At 41.2% G+C, this 6,735-nt stretch overlaps 1 long non-coding RNA gene across 1 annotated transcript; it reads right to left on the bottom strand.

The window, feature by feature from the left end:
* Nucleotides 1-1,705: 1,705 nt before the first annotated feature.
* On the bottom strand, nt 1,706-4,101 carry LOC115096610. Its single transcript, XR_003858116.1, has 3 exons — nt 3,784-4,101; nt 2,503-2,531; nt 1,706-1,896 (listed from the first exon to the last, which is right to left on the bottom strand). It is a non-coding gene; the product is annotated as an uncharacterized LOC115096610 (long non-coding RNA).
* Nucleotides 4,102-6,735: the final 2,634 nt, after the last annotated feature.

The raw sequence follows: 6,735 nt of genomic DNA, 5'->3' as shown, positions 1-6,735 counted from the left end.
TTAGTGGATTTTTAATTTGATTCTCAGTTCCATAGTGGACTTTCCATGTGAGTCACTAAAGCCACAACTCGCTGAAGGGTCTTTCCCTGAAAGCAATCTTTTTTGTGGCCATTTGTTAGTCAGATGTATTTCTGTACTACAAGCTTTATCTCAAAAAGATCCTGTTCTGTTTTTTTTTTTTGGGCCAGTCCCTTTTTCATTTAATTCAAATAATTTGTCTTTCAGCCTTCTCTTGTGAAGATTGTCATTGTTAAAAGTGGTCTCTCCGTTTTCTGGATGTTTGTCATGTTCTCCTGAGATATTTCAAAGTCACTGCTCCATTTCATAAGCCCAACAGGTTGGTTTATTTGGAGGACCACATCCAAAGCTTCTTTTGCTAGGTGGATTAAGAGGATAGTTAAGTCAGATTACTAATTAAAATGTTGTTATGCTCCAGAAGATATTTGCCTCACAAATCTGCTTCATTTTTTTGAAGGGATTAGAAAAATTGTGGATAAAGGTGAACTGGTAGATGTAGTGTATTTGGATTTTCAGAAGGCGTTTAACAAGAGAGGCTTCTAAGAAAACTAAAAAGTCATGGGATAGGAGGCAATGTCCCTTTGTGGATTACAGACTGGTTAAAAGACAGGAAATAGAGAGGATTAAATGGTCAGCTCTCTCAGTGGAAAAAGGTAAACAGTGGAGTGCCTCAGGGATCTCAACTTGGACTGTTGCTTTTCAACATATTTATAAATGACCTGGAAAGGAATATGCCAAATGAAGTAATCAAATTTGCAGATGATACAAAATTATTCAGAGTAGTTAAATCACAAGTGGATTGTGATAACTTGCAGGAGCACCTTGTGAGACTGGAAGATTGGGCATCCAAATGGCAGATGAAGTTTAAAGTGGACAAGTGCAAGGGGATGCATATAGGGAAAAATAACCCATACTGTAGTTACACGATGTTAGGTTCCATATTAGGAGCTACCACCCAGGAAAAAGATCTAAGCATCATAGTGGATAATACATTAAAATCATTGGCTCAGTATGCTGTGGCAATCAGAAAAGCAAACAGAATGTTAGGAATTATTAGGAAGGGAAGGGTGAATAAAATGGAAAATGTCATAATGCCTCTGTAGCGCTCCATGATGAGACTGCACCTAGAGTAGTGTACAATTCTGGTCACCACATCTCAAAAAAAAAGATACAAAGAAGGGCGACCACAATGATAAAGGGGATAGAATGGCTCCCCTATGAGGAAAGGCTAAAAAGGTTAGGTCTAGAACGGGTAAATGTGAATCAGATATTTACTCTTTCGGATAATTGAAGGACTAGGGAGTACTCCATGAAGTTAGCAAGTAGCACATTTAAAACAAAACAGAGAAAATTCTTTTTTCATTCAGCACACAATTAAGCTCTATAATTTGTTGCCAGAGGATGTGGTTAGTGCAATTAGTGTAGCTGTGTTTAAAAAAGATTTTGATAAGATCTTGGAGGATAAGTCCATTAACTGCTATTAATCAAGTTGACTTAGGGAATAGAAACTATTACTGACATTAGCAGCATGGGATCTACCTAATGTTTGGGTACTTGCCAGGTACTTGTAACCTGGATTGGCCACTGTTGGAAACAGGATGCTGGGCTTGATGGACCCTTGGTCTGACCCAGTATGGCAACTTCTTATGTTCTTATCCAACAAGAGCTCAAGTGTCTTCCTGGGCAGAATCTTCAGCCTTGGATCTAGTCAATGTTTTTAAAATAGCATCTTAGTGTCCTCTGCATGCTTTTACAAATTCCTTCTGATTAGATGGCCATGCTATGAAGACTGCACGTTTTGGAGCTGGGGTCCTGAGAATGTCTCTATCTTCCTCCTTCCCATTTTATATTGGCTTGGATTCTTCCCACATGTCTGGCCTGGTGTAGCAGGATGAAGGGGAAAAAGACATTTTTTAATGTGTAAAAAAAAATGCAAAAACTAGGATACGCAATTAAGTTACTAGGTAATATATTTGAGACAAAAAGAAAATATTTTTTTTTACCCAACACATAATTACTCTGAAATTCATTGCCCAGCTGTTAGTGTAGTTGGGTTTAACAAAGATTTGTACAAGTTCCTGGAAGAAAAATCCATAAACTCATTATTAAGGTGGACTTGGGGAAATCCATTGCTTATCCCTGGAAAAAGTAGCATGGAATCCATCAATCTTTTGGGATCAAACAGGGGTGGATTGTGGGAAAGTAGTGGCCCAGGGGATTTTTCTCCATACTGGCCCATGGGTACCCAATTACACAAACATTATACTTTACATATATATTCACCAGTGGTGGATTGCAGGAAAATATAGGCCTGGGGGATTTTTTCAAAACCAGCCCATGGGGTAACTGATGCACTCATGTACTTTCCCTGCAGCACATGTGTCAACAGGTCCTAAAAGCATGCCATGTTAATTCTGGAACCTGATGGAATTGGGCTAAAATATCTCCAAAATAAACGTCTTGTGAGGTAAAAATATTACTTACAACATACTTGTACGGAGTGCTGAAAAACCCTACAAAAAAGTGAAAAAAAGATCCTTGGAATTTATTTATTTATTTATTTATTTATTTATTTAAGTTTTTTTATATACCAACATTCAAGACGATAGTCCCATCATGCAGGTTCACAAGAAACAGGGGTGCAATTAAAATAAACTTTACAATTTGAACAATAGTGCAGAAAAGCAGTTAGGTCTATTGTAATGTGTGTTGGATATGGGCTTTTCCCTCAGAAAGCCACAAGTAAACTTGATTACAATTTCAATATAATAAATCTTCATATAAAAACTGCAATAACTGCCAGCACTCAAACACTAACAACCCTACTTATGAAAAGGCAACACTATGATCATTACACCAGATCCTAGAAAGCCAATACACCCCCTATTAGGTAAACAGAAAAAGCCAAGCTGCTACAGATCCCTACACAGGACTTCCACACTAGCAGAAATCGTCAACTCAGTCACAGATGCAAAATACAAACAGACCCTCACAAAAATGCAGAATAAAGTAACCATAAAGTATTACAAGCATTCAGACAAAAACTGAACTGTTAACTGCAACAGGCCAGACTATTATGCGGTGCAACAACGGAAAAACAGAAATATTACAATACCTGAAAAAACATCAAAATCAGTAAATATAAAATGATCAATAGAAGTAAAACCATACTAATAAAAAAAATATTTCAAAACAGCTGACAAATAGAACAACATCTAATAATTGAAAACTCATAAATTTTCCAGACCAATAAAATATTTCAAACACTATGCAATACTTAAAACTTAAAAAGGATAAAAAAAAAATCCCTGGTTGTTCACACCTGGAATCTTTTGATTTCCAGATGCCCTGAGATTGTTGTGGATTAGCAGGGGAGAGGTGAGGGGTTGTTCCTCCCAATCTCTCTCATGTAAACACACATGCTCAATCATAGAACATGCTCTCACACACACAGACACAAACATGCTCTCACACACAGCAACGCACACACAATCTCACAGATACACACACACACACACACACATAATCTCACAGATACACACACCCATATGCTCTCACTCATTCACTTCCTCCCCCCTCCCCAGTAGAAGTACAGCAGCAGCCTCCTCTTTCAGATCCCATGGCAGAGGACCTCTTCATTTTTCTTGAGGCCATGGGGGCTGATGCTGCTCTGTTTTCTGCAGGGCGGGGGGAGGGAGGTGACGCTATTGATTTTCCTCTGGCCCTTGATGCCTCTTCCTGCGACAGCCCGGGGAATGCACTTACATGGAAGTGGAGGCTGAGGCGGGAGAGCTGTTACTGCTGCTTCTTGGACACCGCGCGAACTTGGAGCCAATGCTGCCTCTTTCTGCAACGGCTGGCGCTTTTCTTTTTCACGCGTGGCCTCTTCTTCTTCCCGCCCACGCGGACCCACCTCTTCCTCTCCCGGGCCGTGCGGTCAGGAAGAAGAATGAGGAGTCAGACATCGCTGCCCCCAGACTGGTGGCGCACCGGCCCTGCATGCCGATCTCTCTTCACGCCGCGACAGGATGGGTTTTGCCGCGGCTCAGAGGTCCTCTTCAGGCAGAGCAGAACGAGTTGTGACGCAGCCCACAGGCCTCACTTCAAGCACGGCTTCATCTGCTGTGCCGCGACGTTGTAGATATATTTTCGGGCCGCAGCAGCCCTTCTCGTTTTCTTTGGTGGGAATCCTTGTTTTAAAAAAAACAAACACGTGATGGGAGTGACCGGCCCACCGGGGGAAGCCCGATCTCCTGATAGGCCAATCTGCCCCTGGGATCAAACCAGGTACTTGTGACTTAAATTGCCCAGGTAGTTTGGGCCATCTGTGTTTTTAAGGTGTTTTCTGTTAATTGCTGAAAACCTGAATCTCCTTTGGGGGATTCTTAAGGTCTCCTGTTGTTGCTAAATATTTACCTCTGGGTTTGTTGTCCTTCCTTCTTAGGGTTTCAGAGGTAATAGTTCTTGTAGTGGGACCTCCGTTAGGACAATGTGTTGCATTTGGGGAGCTACGCTGCCGGAGTTCATCCGGTGGAGGGATGGGGGTGGGGAAAACTTAACTTCCTGGCCCTTAGTGTGGATATGTCTGTGGAGTCGTCCGTGCAGTCCCAAACCACTGTTCTTTGTTAGGTGCAAGAGTTCTTCAGGAGGGACCAAAAGAGACACCATGGACAATAAAGAAAAATATAAACACACTTTTAACTTGCTGTCCAATGATCCAAAAGAAATCAAAGTGTCTTTGAGTCCCAGATTGGTATTCAATAAAAAATTTACTTTAGTTTAAAAATGTAAATCCAGGTAAGAATGATAAAGATCCGAAACAGCATGAGAAAAATCAAAGTAAGAACAACCATGGTCTCATTATCCACACTTTTCCTACTTACAGTTCTTTTCTCCCCTGCACCAGCATCCATGGCCAAAAATCCTTCCCCGTTGCAATTCCAGCATCCAAATTTGCTGGAAAAAAGGCAAAACCCCTTGTAGGAAAAACTTTTATCATCAAACTCCAGTAAGTCCAAAGCTCTTAACTTTATAATCCAAAAAACTAGTCTTCAGAGTCAACTCACTCCACCGACTCCTGCTGAATGTCTCAAAAATCTCAAGGCTTTCTTCCCCCTTTCTTCAGACTCATGGCAAAGGCAAAGATAATCAAAGCCCAACCCTTCCAGATACCAGAGGACTCCCTTCTGTCAGAAACTGGCTCCAATCAGAGGATAAAACATTTCTCCTAATTTAAAATCCAGGTTAACACATCTTTTACTTTACCTTCATAAATTTTCTGCTTGCTTCAGGGTAAATGCACACCTGTGAGCCAGTCTGAAGACAGGATTCCCATCTTGGCATTCTACTCTCAGGAGGTTTATCAGGCCAGGCACGACCGGGTGTGCACACCGTGCATTTGTATGGGGCAGCACACCTCAGGGGGCAGCAGGAAAGGACCCAGGGCCACCAGTGGAGCTCAACCCGCCGCCAGCTGAAAGGCTGTGCCAGTTTTCTCTGTTAGCCGCGCACATGCACTCACAGCCTTCTGCCCCCCCCCCCCTCCCCTCAATGACAAGAAGGCCAGCAGGTCTGAAGGAAAGTCAAGCCTGAGGGGCCGTTTTGGAGCTCATTCCACCATGGCCTAAAGTGAAGAAGCGGATGGATAGGGCCGCGCAAGGAGCCTGGAGAAAGGGGTGTGTGTGAACCTGTGTGCATGTTTCTGTGTCAGAGCTTGTGTTCATGTGTATGTGTGTCTGTGTTAGAGCTTGTGTTCATGTGTCATATAGGCTCTCACAGGCATGCACACACACACACAGTGTGTCTGTGAGGGAGAGAGGGAGTGTGTGTGAGAGCTTAGGCATGTATATGAGAGATGAAATGTGTGAGAGAATAGTATGTGAATAGTATTGAATAGTATGTGAATAGTATTGCTCACTGTCACCTGTATACCCCAACCAGTACATTTCAACCTTACCTACCAATTATTTGCAGTTAACCGTATCATTTATTCATGTTATTTGACAAATTTTGTAGTCTATTTTATATTTTATATTTAATATTTATTGATTTACGTTCTATTGTTCAATTCTCTGTTTATTGTTTAATGTAATGCCGTACATTTTTTTGTTCAATACTCCGTTTATTGTTTAATGTAACGCCTTACCAGCGACAGTTTTGTTCTATGGAAACCGACTTGATTTGATATGTATATCGAGAATGTCGGTATATAAAAACCCTAAATAAATAAATAAATAAATGTGTACGTGTGTGTGTGTGAAGATAAAAGTTTTTGTGGCTCTACCTCGCCCAATGCACGACAATGTCAGGGTGACTGGAAATCAAAAGATCCCAGGTATGGAGAGCAGACATTTTTTAATCCTTATTTTAATTATTGGGTGTAATTTGATGTTTGTTCTGTTTTGAATATTTTATTGTTTTTTGGGGAATTATTAGAACATTTTAATTACTGGGGAGTTGGAACAGCTCCCCTATGAAGAAAGGCTGAAGAGTTTAGGGCTATTCAGCTTGGAGAAGAGACGCTGAGTGGGGATATGTGAGAGGTCTTTAAGATCATGAGAGCTCTTGAATGAGTAGATGTGAATTGGTTATTTACACTTTCGGATAATAGAAGGATTAGGGGGCATTCCATGAAGTTAGCAAGTAGCACATTTAAGGCTAATCGGAGAAAATTCTTTTTCACTCAACGCACAATTAAGCTCTGGAATTTGTTGCCAG

This window comes from Rhinatrema bivittatum, chromosome 8 (assembly GCF_901001135.1).
Source record: "Rhinatrema bivittatum chromosome 8, aRhiBiv1.1, whole genome shotgun sequence".
NCBI lineage: Eukaryota > Metazoa > Chordata > Amphibia > Gymnophiona > Rhinatrematidae > Rhinatrema > Rhinatrema bivittatum.
The sequence above is the reverse complement of the archived record's forward strand: the minus strand, read 5'-3'. Positions and strand labels throughout refer to the sequence as shown.